General features: G+C 35.5%; 1 pseudogene; it reads left to right on the plus strand.

Annotated features, from left to right (window-relative positions):
* The first annotated feature begins 1,926 nt into the window (after window positions 1–1,926).
* Window positions 1,927–14,585, plus strand: part of LOC148754630 (histone H3.3A-like) — a 28,348-nt pseudogene continuing 15,689 nt past the window's right edge.

Below are 14,585 nucleotides of genomic sequence, written 5' to 3' on the forward strand. Positions count from 1 at the left end.
CACATATGTATATAATTTTTAAATTTAAGTCATCATGTTGTATTCATTAGGTGTACACAGCATCCCGGAATAATTTGGGCTTATGACAATTCTGTGTGTTTAGTATTCAAGTTTTCTTAGGAGAATTTGGATAGAAATTATTTTATATCAACAAATGCAAAATTTTTACTTGGTAACTTGGTTTGTGGCAGGGTGAAAACAAGGTATATTTGGTTAAAATGTGTAAATATGCAAATCAGCAAACTAGCTCTATGCCTCAAAGTATATAAAACAATGAGGTAATAAGTTTTTATATTTTCAAACTTCATTTTATCAAAAATTAGAGGTATTTAAGGACAAAAAGTCAATGTTGATGTTAGGGTGACAGTATATCCTTAAAGGTAAGAACATGATCTTTGGAATTAGATAAACCTGTGTTCAAATATAGACTTCACCACTAAGAATTGTGTTGCTTTGAGTACATTATTGTAAAATGAAGATAATTGCAGGTTGTGTGAAGATCAAATAACACAATGTTTATAAAGCTTTAGAAAATGTGTTAAATATACATTAGCTAAAAGATGTAGAGTTTGAATAATAGAAAGGTAGCCAGAGTGTAGAAAGGGACACATTTTTTCTCTAACCTGTACAGTATCCTTGCATGAATTAGAAAAACATTTTATCTCTGGGTGGATACAACCTCAAGAGTGCAGCTTGGCAACTGGATGGAACCTTGTGCAAAGCCAAAGAAATCTCTCCAGATTGTGGCAGATTTGCACTGGAATGCAGAAATTGGCAAACCAAGTGTAGACTGAATTCCAGCCTTCATTTGTTCCATCTCTCAGATGTTCTTATAGTTAACAACTTATGTAACATAAAACTCTGTCTCAACTTTTCTACCGAATATGTTTGTCAATTAATTTCTTCTTCTAGACAAATAAAGCCCTTTCCCTAATGTGAATTCCATTGACTACATTTTTCTCTATCTCATTACAAAAGTTTAGTTGAAGAAAACTTGTCCTAAGAGAAAAGAATTCCCCGACAATTCTCTATTTTGTCAATACTTGGCCAGGTGTCCTACTATAATGTCCTAATGGATCAAAGAAATGTAGTCCAACATTCTGGTGTTACTTCTAGCAAATGGACTTTAAAAACACGCCTATTAAAGGATTAGACTGGTTCTTCCAAGCTGTGATCACAATCCTCTCTGCAAACGTAATTTAAGAGTGCTTTGAGATATCAAGAGATGGAATCATTCTTGAACTGGTCAGAACCCAGACAAGGAAGTGGAGTATACTGGTTAAGGGGTGTGGGTTTGTGATCGAATAGGGTTGGATTTCATCCTGCTATTTCGTACTGCTTATTTGGCCTTGATCAAGTTCATTGATCTCTCTGAGACTTAGGGTTTTCACATGTAAAGGAAGATAATATTACCTTTGTAAAGTAGTTGTGAGGATTACCTAAGAATCTATATAGAAAACTGACATATTGTAGTCATTCAATGAATGGCAGTCATTTTCACTGACTACTGATGCACGTTCTGAAATGCCCAGTGTTATGTTCTGCAATTCCTAGCGTGAGTCAGATTAGGTCAATTTAGAGATGAATAAGCTCATTTGTATTGTATCCAGACACTGGAAGAATATTCAGACCATTTCTGCACATGATTGTGTGAGGCTCTTTCATGATCTTGAAAGAGATCCTGACAGAAGGCAAATGTCAGTTTCCTTGAAGGTAAATGATTTAGTCTAGGCAGTATGAAATCAATTTGACTGTTTGCCATTAGAAGGGTAAGACATGTAATTTTATATCGAACTTCAAATATGATGCTCTCATGTGGGCACTGAGAGTCTATGAAATTACAGCTAAAATTTAAAAGTATGTTTCTGAGTCTTCTGTAGCTCTTTGAGCTGTGGCTGATGCTCATTCTGTGGAAGGAGGGTGGCCATGGAGCACCTGGGGCCCAGCGAAGTGACAGGCTCAGACATATTGGGACTGGACCCGCGGCTGGCGGTCACCATGGGCTTCACGGGGTTTGGAAAATAGCTCACACATTTGATTTGGAAGCAGTGTTTGAACAAACTCGAAGAACAGCTGTGGGAAGAAGTGAGAAAACACTGGCGAAACCATTATTTGGAAGGCTGGGCGACAGGTGGCTCTCAGAGCTGTGTACACCACTGACGATTGACCCAGACAGTATAGAAAATTGAGACATATAACGAAAGTGGCTGTTGCTATTGAATCCCTACATTAATAAATTGTATCAGACATTTAATTGAGGTCTTAATTTCATATTGTCTCATTTGATACCAGGTGGTTGGCAATTCTAGGTACTACCTCAGGGTCTTCAAAGGAGACTGACTCCTCCACTGCTTTCTTTGGATTTGTTACAGATCATTCTTACACCAGAGAAGGGATATGTGCAACCTAATACAGCAGAAGGGGCTAGAAATCAGACAGGACTCCTGGAAAAATTTTAAGTAAATGTTGTTCTGGTACTTGCATTGTTAGTTTTAAAATTATAAATGTATAGCAGTAATATCTAATACTTAGGAAGTGAGCTTCACATGAAATAATTTTGGTCTCTGGAAGAATGACAGTTATTTGTTTGTGAAAAGGTAGATCTCTACATGTATTATTTATTATGTGAAATTTCAAACTCATACAAAAGGAGCAGTAATGAACTCCCATGTACCTATCACAAATTTAACTACTATAACAATTCATGGCTAACGTTATTTCCATTCACTCCCCCCTCAGATTATTTTGACACAAAATTTTGATACATTGTTTCACTCATAAATATTTTAGTTTGTGTCTTTAAGAATTAAGGATTTTTTTATTTCATTTTTTTTCAATTACAGTTGACATACAATATTATATTAGTTTCAGGTGTACAACATAGTGAGTAGACATTTCTACAACTTATGAAATGATCACCCTGATAAGGCTAGAAGAGATAAAGATTAAAAAAAAAAAAACTTAACCAAAATACAATTACCACATCCAAAAATATTAAATAATTTATTATCATCAAATAAGATACAAGGACATGCTATCTGAGGCATATTTACAAATGCTTTAAACACTTAATTTTTAAACATTTTAGTGAAAGAATAGTATACTATATTACTATAGTGTAGCTTTTTTGTATTTGCCTCTTTTATCGTGTGATATAAAATATTTTGAACAAGGATTGTCTTATTCACCTAAGGAAGTTTTATAGTCCTCAGTACCATGCCTTGCAAGATAGGTTCTCAATATGTATTTGAGATGATTTAATTGAATATAGAACCGTGTTCCAGACATCAGAAACATAGCAGCGTGAGCGAACCTCCTTGATCTCTCCCTTTGAAGTTACAACAAGTTGAAAAGCTGTAATTCAACACAGGATCCCTTGTGCAACACACAAACACATCTGAGAGATTCACACATCAAAACATCTGAAGGTGGGCGAATCAGGACAATCAGGGGAGAAGGGAAAGGACTAGAGCACAGACAGATACCATGGGCACAGTCCAGAGCTAATTGCAGTTCCCAGAGAGGGAAGGATTCAACCTGCAGGTGCACTCTGTGTGGCCCCAAGTATTCCTGCCTGAGACATGAGCATATAATATGGCTGAACCCAGCAATTGGAGCAGACCTTGGGGCAAAGACCAAATACAGAAATGCAACAGCTGTGGTCTAACAGCCCTCACTGCCAGGTAGAAAACTAAGCCACAGAACCTGGCCGGCTTCCCCCACCCTCCCAGAGCTCACCTCCTCTGTACCCTCCCAGTGCTAGCAATGGGCCCCAGAAGAAATGGTAACAGTTTCAGGTTAAAGAGCTGAAAATTTACAGCCCTGAGAAATGGAGAGACAGTTCCAGAGCAGTAGATGCACACTGTGGCGAATCCGAGTGACAATGATGGAGATACAGAGGCAAGGGAGCTGAGGTCTGGCAGTCACAATTACTGGCAGGAGAACAAAGCCACAAACACACTAGCTGCTTCTCCCATTCCACGCCACCCCACCCCCACTTTTACCAGCTGACCCCAGCAGGGGCAACCAGGGCTGCTGAGGTACACAGCTCTGCATCTGGCTTCAGGGGCAGCACTGGGATTTCAGAGGCTCAGAACCCATCACCCACCACATTCTCTCACAAAGGTGGTGCCCAGAGACCGAGGTGACCTGGTCACAGAGGAGATGCTAACCTCCTCAGGGAATGTTCCACTGAAAAATCATGAACAGGGCAAGAGAAAATAACTCTCCAGTGCTACCTACTAACCAACAAAAGAAAGGCCTATTACCATCAACCTGCTGCAGAATTCATTCCTGTAGATGCCCAGGAAGAGAAATAATCCATTAATTACTAGGAATAACCAAGGTAACAATGCATCTCAAAAACAAACTGGAAAATCTCCAGAACATAAACTTAAAGACATGGAAATATGTGACTTAAATGACAGAGAATTCAGGATTGCAGTTCCAAAAAAACTCAATGAGATGCAAGAAAACCCAGACAGGTAGTTTAGTGAATTCAGAAATAAAATCAACAAACAAAATGAATATTTTACCAAAGTGACTGAAAATTTTAAAAAGATCCAAATAGAAATTCTGGAGCTGCAGGACTCAATAAAAGAGATGAAAAATGAAATAGCCAGCTTAGTAAATAGAGCTGACCAGATAAATAACAGAATTGGTGATATCGAAGATAGAAATCTGCAAATCATGCAGATGGAATAAGAGAGAGACTTAAGAGTTGAAAGAAATGGAAGAACTCTACAAGAACTATCTGACTTCATCAGAAAGAGCAAATAAGAATAATGGGTATACGAGGAGGAGAAGAGAGAGCGAGAAGGGCACAGAGAACCTACTCAAACAAATAGTCAATGAGAACTTCACAAATCTATGGAAAGAAATGGATCCTCGAATCTAAGAAGCAAATAGAATTACCTCAATCCCAACAGGCCTTCTCCAAGGCATATTGTATTGAAGCTGTATAAAATCAACAACAAAGAAAGAATCCTCAAGGCAGCCAAGGAAAAGAAGATGGTAACATACAAAGGGAAGCCCATTAGATTATCATCAGATTTTTCAGCAGAAACTCTACAAGCCAGGAGGGAGTGGAACCAAATATGCAAGCTATTGAAAGAGAGAAATTATGAGCCAAGAATAATATATGCAGCAAAGTTATCCTTTAGATATGAAGGAGGAATAAATGTCTTTCCAGATATACAGAAGCTGAGGGAATTTTCCACCACAAGGCCTGCATTACAGGGCATACTGAAGGAGGTTATTCTACCTGAAACAAAAAGACAAAAGGATATAAAACTATGTGTAAGATTACTAACAGACAGACATCAGTAGGAAATGGCAACCCCTGCAGAGAATAGGGCACTATACACTTAAAAATACCGTAAAGGGTAAAGGAGGCAAAAATGTTTTTTAAAAAAAGAGAGAGACAGAAAAGAAGACAATTTGCTACTGCAACTCAGTAATGAATGCACAGCATAAATAGGGATAATTTGTGACAACAAAAACATAAAAAGGGAGGCAGTAAAAGTCTGAATTTGCAAAGGGGAATGCAGATAAGAGGTATGCTGAAGGAAAAGGACTACTGTATATATGAAACTTTCTTTTTCCTAAACGTAATGGTAAGCACTCAAAAGAAAATAAAAAACAGAACTGAGACAAATAACATAAAAAACAGAGGGCAAATAATCATAGACTAGCACCAAACTAAAACAACAGACAGAAACACAAAGACACAGAAACAATGGAGACACCAAGCTCCCAGAAAACGAAAGATAAAATGGCTGTAGAAAATCCTCATATATCAATAATTTAAATGGACTGAAATAACCAGTAAAAAAGGCACAGAGTAGCAGATTGGATCAAAAAACAAAACACAACCATATGTTGCCTTCAAGAGACATGTCTCAGCTGCAAGGACAAATATAGATTCAAAGAGAAAGGGTGGATAAGGATACTCCAAGAAAATGGCATCCAGAGAAAAGCAGGTGTAACAATACTTACATGTGACAAAACAAACTTCAGGATAAAAAAGTTACCAAGAGACAAAGACGTACATTTTATAATGATAAAGCTGACATTACAACAAGAAGATATAGCACTTATCAATATATATGCTCCCAATCAGGGAGCACCAAAACTACAAAGCAACTAAAGGGAGAAACTTACAAAACTAAAGGGAGAAACTTACAAAAACACAATGATAGTAGGGGACCTAAATACACCATTGACAGCTATGCATAGATCATCCAAACAGAAAATCAATAAGGAAATATCAGCCTTAAAAGACACATTAGACCAAATGGATATAATTGACATTTACAGAGCATTTCATTCTAGAACACCAGACTACACATTCTTTCCTATTGCACATGGAACATTCTCAAGTATAGGCTATATGCTAGGACACAAAAATAGCCTCAGCAAATTTAAGAAGACAGAAATCTTCCCAAGCATATTCTGTGATCCCAGTACTTTGAAATTGGAGATCAACTGTAAAAAGAAAGCAGGAAATACCACGAATATGTGGAGATTAAATAACATGCTACTGAAGAATGACTGGGTCAAAGAATAAATAAATGGAGGGATCAAAAGATACATAGAAACAAATGAGAATGAAAATACATGGTATCAAAATTATTGGGGTGCAGAGAAAGCAGGATTAAGAGGGAAATTTATATAATTACAGACTATCTCAAGAAACAAGAAAAATCCCAAATAAACAACCTAACATTACATCTTAAAGAAGCACAAAAAGAAGAAGAAATGAATCCCAAAGTCAGAAGAATGGAGTAAATAACACAAATTACATCAGAATGAAATGACATAGAGAATAAAAAGACAATAGGAAAAATTAATGCAACAACGACATACTTCCTTGAAAAGATTAATAAAATTGACAAGTCCCTGGCTAGACTCACTAAGCAAAAAGAGAAAAGACACAAATAAAATAATAAATGGAAGTGGGGAAGTTACAATGAATACCACACAAATACAAAGGATCATATAAGAACACTATGAAGGACTATATGCCACAAAATTCAATAACATCGAAGAAATGGACAGGTTCTTGGATATAGCATATAACCTTCCTAGAATGAATCATGAAGAACTGGAGAATCTAAATAGACTGATCAACCATGAGGAAATTGAAGTAATCATCCAAAAACTCCCTAAAAGCAAAACTCCAAGACCAGATAGCTTCGCTAGTGAATTCTACCAAAAACGATTTAATACCTGTCTTCCTCAAATTATTCCAAAACATTAAAGCAAAGGTAATATTTCCTAACTCATTTTATGAGGCTAACATTACCCTGATATCAAAATCTGCTGAGGATAGCACAAAAAAACGAAAACTGCAGATCAATATCTCTGATGAATACAGATGCAAAAATCCTTAACAAAATACTAGCAAATTGAATACAACAATACATTAAAAAGACTATACATCATGATCAAGTGGGATCCATTCCAGAGGTACAAGCATAGTTAAACATATGCATATTGATTAATGTGATACACCACATAAACAAAATAAAGCACAAAAATCGTATGATCACATCAATAGATACACAAAAAGCATTTGACAAGATACAACATCCATTTATGATTAAATCACTTAATAGAAGGAAAGTACCTCAACATAATAAATTATATTATATATATATATATATATATATATATATATATATATATATATATATATATATCCTCAGCTAATATCACACTTAATGGTGAAAAACTGAAAGTTTCTCCTCTATGATCAGAAAGAAGACGGGGATGCCCCTTCTCACCATACCAAAGTATTGGAAGTCCTAGCCAGAGCAATCAGGCAAATTAAATAAATAAAAGGCATCCCAATGGGGAATGAAGAAGTTAAAATGTCACTTTTTGCAGATGACATGATGCTATATATAGAAAACGCTAAAGACTCCATCACTAAGCTATGAGAAACAATAAACGAATACAGTAAAGTTGCCGGCTACAAAATCAACGTACAAGAGTCCACTGTATTCCTATATATTAACAATGAAATCTCAGAAAAAGAAATTAAAAACAAACAATTCCTTTTGTAATTGCAGCAAAAAGAATAAAATACCTAGGACTAAACTTAACCAAGGATGTGAAAGACCTATATACTGACATTTTTGAAAGAAATTGAAGAAGACACAAAGAAATAGAAAGACATTCCATGGTCATGGATTGGAAGAATCAACATAGTTAAAATGGCCATATTACTCAAAGCAATATACAGATTTAATGCAATCACTGTCAAAATCCCAGTGGCATTTAAAAAAATAGATTAAAAATCATCAGATTTGTTTGGAATCACAAAAGACACCAAAGAACCAAAGGGATCCTAAAAAAAATGAACAATGCTGGAGGTATCACACTCCCTGACTTCAGCTTGTACTACAGGGCAACAATAATCAAAACAGTATGGTATTGGCAGAAAAGCAGACATACAGACCAATGTAGTATAACTGAAAAAAAACCCAGAAATAAGCCCACATAAATACAAACAGATAATTTTTGACAAAGGAGACAAAAACAAACAATGGAAAAAAGACAGCCTCTTTAATAAATGGTGCTGGAAGAATTGGAAAGCCACATGCAAAAGAATGAAACTAGACTGCTATCTGTCACTGTGTACCAAAACTAACTCAAAATGAATCAAAGACCCAAACATAAGTCCTGAAACAATAAACTGCACAGAACATAGGTACTTGGGTGACTGGTTAGCTCAGTTGGTTAGAGCGAGGTGCTGATAACACCAAGGTTGCCAGTTCGATCCACACATGGGCCACTGTGAGCTGCGCCCTCCTAAAAAAAAAAAGAAATAGAAAAAACGAAAATAAAAAGGACATAGGTACTAAACTTATGGACCTTGGGTTCAAACAGGATTTTATGAATTTGACCTCAAGAATGCAAGGGAAGTAAAAGCTAAAATAAATGAATGGGACTATATCAAACTAAAAAGCTGCACAGCAAAAGAAACCATCGACAAAATAAAGAGGCAACCAACCGAATGGGAGAAGATATTTTCAAACAACACCTCGGAAAAGGGGCTAATATCCAAAATATATAAGACAGTCATACAACTCAACAAAAAACCCAAACAATCCAGTTAAAAAATGGGCAGAAGACCAGAATAGACATTTCTCCAAAGAGGACATACAGATGCCCAATAGACATATGAAAAAATGCTCAACATCACTAATCATCAGAGAAATGCAAATAAAAACCACAACGAGATATCACCTCACCCCAGTCAGAATGGTTATCATCAACAAGACAAATAGTAACAAGTGTTGGAGAGGCTGTGGAGAAAAAGAAACCCTCATACACTGTGGGTGGGAATGCAGACTGGTGCAGCCGCTATGGAAGACAGTGTGGAGGTTCCTCAAAAAATTACAAATAGAATTACCATATGACCCCGCAATCCCTCTCCTGGGTATCTACCCAAAAAATCTGAAAACGTTTATCTGTGAAGATATATGTGCCCCAGTGCTGAACATTCTTGATTTAGTATTACATCCTTTGTCTTGGACTGGTGTCGCATGAATCCAAAGTTTGACTCACTTTCTTAAAAGAAAAGTTACAAAACTCTGATATGGGCATTATTTATATCATGATTGGTATTGGAGTCTTTCCCTGGGTATTGATATCAGACTTGAGGAAAATAAGAACTTTGGTTCCTTTTAATAGCAAGTATGTCTGTGTATATGAATATGAACTGCTTAGTTTTTAAATTCTCTAGTAAAAAGGATGAGTTGCTATAACACCTCAGTAAAATATAAGTTATGTAAAATGTCAGGAAGTACTAATGGTACACATTGCTATTTAATGCTTTTTTTTTGTTGTTTGTTTTTTTCTTGAAAGCTGTAAGTGTATCTTGGAAATATGAAAGACCCTTTCGTAGAACTAGTATTATATTAGATTGGTGCAAAAGTAATTGCTGTTTTTGCAATTATTTTTAACCTTTAAACCACAATTACTTTTGCACCGATCTAATACTATGATGAGATAAATTAGGAAGAAAAATTTCTTTTTATTCAAATGCTAATTTTGGGTCTGGCCATGCTTTGGATGGATTATGAACCTTCTCTGTTATATGTCTGGAAAAAAACTTCCTTGAAAAAAATGATTAAGATAGGATCAAATATGATTCTAACAGATGAATTAATGATCCTATAATGAAATATTGTCACAGAGATTTTAGAAATTAGAAAAGCTCTAACTTTTTTTTTAACCTGAAACCCTCTTCCTACTTAGTTAAATCCTATATCATCCTCTAAGGCCTTGTTCATTTTCACCTTTTCTAGGTATTATTTCAAAACCCCTCTGGACATAATAAGTGTTCCCTGACTTTGTTTCCATAACTTTTTGAAAATGTCATAAATTTATTTTAGTATTTCTCATGTCTTTAGGATAAGACCCTTGTTCTTCATTTTTACACTTAAAATGTGTAACACAGAGCTTGCTACATGCTAGTTATATTTCTAAATGTTTAATGGAGAAATGTAACCAATGTAGTTAAGGTGATGTCTTTTTACTTTCTAGAATTTTGACACTAAACATTTAAAATTAAATTTCATTTTTTTATGAAATTGATAGGCTAGTGAATTGTTTAAATTCTAATAATAAGAACATCTAGATAAATCTTTAATAATATCTAAAAACATTTATTCTAGCTTATATTTATAATTATTTTATTTCCTCTGTATTTTGTTTATCTTAACTCTCTTCCTTTAAGTTAAATGGTTGCTATAATGATTGGCTCTGAGATTTTCAGGTACCAAATTACATTCATTTGAATATATGCACACACACACACAGTGGTACCTCAGTTTTCGAGCATAATGCGTTCTGGATGAGTGTTCGAGTTCTGAAACGATCGAAAACTGAGGCACGGTTTCCCCATAGAAAGTAACACAAAATGGATCAATCTGTTCCAGACCTTCAAAATCAACCCCTAATACTGCAAATTTCGCATGAATTTTGCTATCTAATGATACCATAGATCCATAAAATTATCACATTCGTAAACCGAAATGTTGGTCAATGGAGACGTTCGAAAACCGAGGTACCGCTGTATATATGTTTTTCTTATCTCCATCATCAACACACTGTGCCATTATGCTTCCAGGGGCCCTAAGTATTGCATAAACATTAAGCTGTGTCATTGCTTCATTCTCTTCACAGAAAGTCAAGCACACAAGGAGGTTAAATGATTTGCCTAAGGCAGTGTGTTGTGCTAATAACAGAACTGGGAATTGAATGAGAAGTCAGGCTCCCAGGTAATGTAAAACCTAAATGAGAAAGTATTTTTGTTGTTGCTGGTTCTGTTGCTTATCCTATTGTTCCTTATACTAATACATCAAGTATATTCTCTCTCTTTATGATCTTGTTCAGTGTTTGTGGGGCTGTACTAAATCACTGGTGCTTGTTTTAGATGAGAAACTATGAGAAGGAAGGGACTGCATGTATACTACAAAGACAAATGAAATTAGAAGTCAGCTCTACAATAAGCCTACAATTTTTTTTTTTATAATTTTACAAACCCTGCAATAAATGTTACTAGAAAATCACTATATGAGGAAGAACTGGGGACTTTTCCTACAAGTATTTGTCTTTGCACTTCCTTTCCAAATTATTATTCCAAGAAGGTATTAGACATATCATGATAGAAGAATTATTTCTCTCAACCAGCAGCAGAAAATAGAGAGATCTTGAGATTTCTGTTGCTCACTATGATTAAGAAAAAAAATTGACATGGATTGAGTATAGTTTATTTTTACAATGCCAATAATTATTGAAAAAGTTCGTTAGTCATTACTAATTTTACCATCCTGCCCCTAGTATGACAGAAATTCATTTGACAGACAATCTGGTAGTAAAATGAGTCAAAGATCATAAAGTCACAGCCTCATCATAGTAATAATTTAAATAGCATGCTAAGATTTATAAAAGATATTCCAACACAACATTACATGTGATTCTCACTTAAATTTGTATCCCATGTTATTTGTGATCTATCTTGACACCTGACTAACAAACGACCTATTTAAGACTAGAGAGAAATATCTTCTTATCTCTAGTCCAGGGTACTGTTCAATATACTACACTTCCAGAAATACCTTCAAAAGCATCAGATCTGGATTACTGACTTTAGTCAAGAAAGATAGTATTTCCATTTACAAGACGGGGTACCATGCTGCTTTATCTCTAACTAAATTCTTACTCCTTTCCAGATCCCATATAGTTAAATTCTCTAGCACAAATCACTGTTGTCTTTTTAAAACATTTTTTTGTTGTTGAAAACATATTCAAATTATAGAAAGTCAACATTTTTCACACCTAGTGGCTCTTATGATTTAACAGACACCAAAATACACTCTATTTGTCACACACATTATATAAATTCCAGTCATTATCATCTCTGCTGTTTTTCCTATTCATTGCCATATTGCTGTATATAAGTCAGGTGGGCCAGTGGTATGCTGCTAAACTGATTTGGGAGGAGAAGGAGAAAGCCTAATTTGTAGCATTTGATTATTTTTTATTGTGTAAACACTACCACCATTACTGACTTCAAGCTACCAATGAGACAGTATTGAACACAGAATTGTGAGGAGTTGTACATAATCAGCTCTTATAAGCTGGTATGACCTGGCTCTAGAACACCATGGAGAGGGAGATCCAGAACGTGAAATTGTGAGGACATGGACAGACTGGGTGAAGCATTTATTCATTGATTCAAGGATGTACTAAGCACCTACTCTATAACTGGGGTTCTGTTAAGTGCTTATGGGGGGAGATGGAGATAACATTTACAATTTTTTGAGGGTGTATTATGTGTTGAGCAAAATGTTAGGCCCTTTATGTACACATCCTAATTTTACCTTCATAACTTCCATATAAAACATGAATAATCGCCCTCTTTTTTTAAGATGAGGAAACTCATGATCACTGAGATTAAGGGATTTGTCCAGTGAGCAAGTAGCTAAGCCAGCATTCTAGATTATATCACAGTGTATCTTCAAAACACTTTACATTATACCTTCCTAGAAGAAAACATAAGCAATAAACACTGACATAGGTCTTAGCCATATATTTTTGGATATATCTCTTAGGGCAAAGACAAAAAAAAAAAGCAAAAATAAATGGGACTACATCAAATTAAAAAGCTTTTGCACCGCAAAGGAAATTATCAACAAAACAAAAAGGCGACCTACTGAATGGGAGAAGATACTTGTAAATTACATACCCAATAAGCGATTAATATCCAAAATATACCGGGGGTGCCATAAAAGTGTATATAAGCAGACACTTTGGTCAACGTCGGTCAAGTAGCAGTTCGCCATAATCAGAAGTGTCTGGACACTGATGGTAACCACTTTCAGCACCTCTGTAATTGCAGAAATAAAATGTGACTTGTATTCATCTTTTGTTATTGGTATACAGGGTCTGACAATTACATTCGTGAACTTGTTGCAACGATGTTGCTAACCTTTTTTGATATCAGAGGGATTATTCATTATAAATTTGTACCAACTGAACACACAGTTAACCAAGTTTATTGTTTGGAAGTGCTGAAAAGGCTGCGTGAAAAAGTTACACGACCTGAACTTTTCGCCAACAATTCATGGCTCTTGCATAACAACAATGCACCAGCTCACACGGCACTGTCTGTGAGGGATTTTGTAGCCAGTAAACAAATAACTGTATTGGAACACCTTCCCTACTCACCTGATCTGGCCCCCAATGACTTCTTTCTTTACCCAAAGAGAAAGGAAATATTGAAAGAAAGACATTTTGATGACATTCAGGACATCAAGGGTAATGCAATGACAGCTATGATGGCCATTCCAGAAAAATAGTTCCAAAATTGCTTTGAAGTGTGGACTAGGTGCTGGCATCGGTGCATGGCTTCCCAAGGGGAGTACTTTGAAGGTGACCATAGTGATATTCAGCAATGAGGTATGTAGCACTTTTTCTAGGATGAGTTTGCGAACTTAATTGTCAGACCTTGTGTGTGTGCATTAGTCATATATATATATATATATATATATATATATATATATATATATATATATATATATATATATATATATATTATTCAGCCTTAAAAAAGAAGGAAATCCTGCCATTTGAGACAACTTGGATGAACCTGGGGGACATTATGTTAAGTGAAATAAGCCAGATACAAAAGCACACAACCTACATTATATCACTTATATGAATAATCTAAAATAGTCAAACTCATAGAAACAGAGAGTATAATGGTGGGTGCCAGGAGCTGGGGGAGAGGAAAATGGTGAGGTATTAGTCAAAGGGTAGAAAATTTCAGTTTATACAAGATGAAGAAGAGCTTGAGATCTAGTGGACAACATAGCGCCTATAGTTAACAATACTGTAATGCACACTTAAAAATGTGCTAAGAGGGTAGATCTCATGTTAAGAGCTATAATGACGATGATGATGATGAAAAACCAATTAGCTAGGCTATTTACAAATCTGCCTTAGCCTTCATTTCCTGCTTGAATTCAGCTTAGAGATCAGCCAGAGATTAAAATTTACGGTCTTCT

This window comes from Rhinolophus sinicus, chromosome 18 (assembly GCF_057876585.1).
Source record: "Rhinolophus sinicus isolate RSI-liver-muscle chromosome 18, RSI-T2T, whole genome shotgun sequence".
NCBI classification, from domain to species: domain Eukaryota; kingdom Metazoa; phylum Chordata; class Mammalia; order Chiroptera; family Rhinolophidae; genus Rhinolophus; species Rhinolophus sinicus.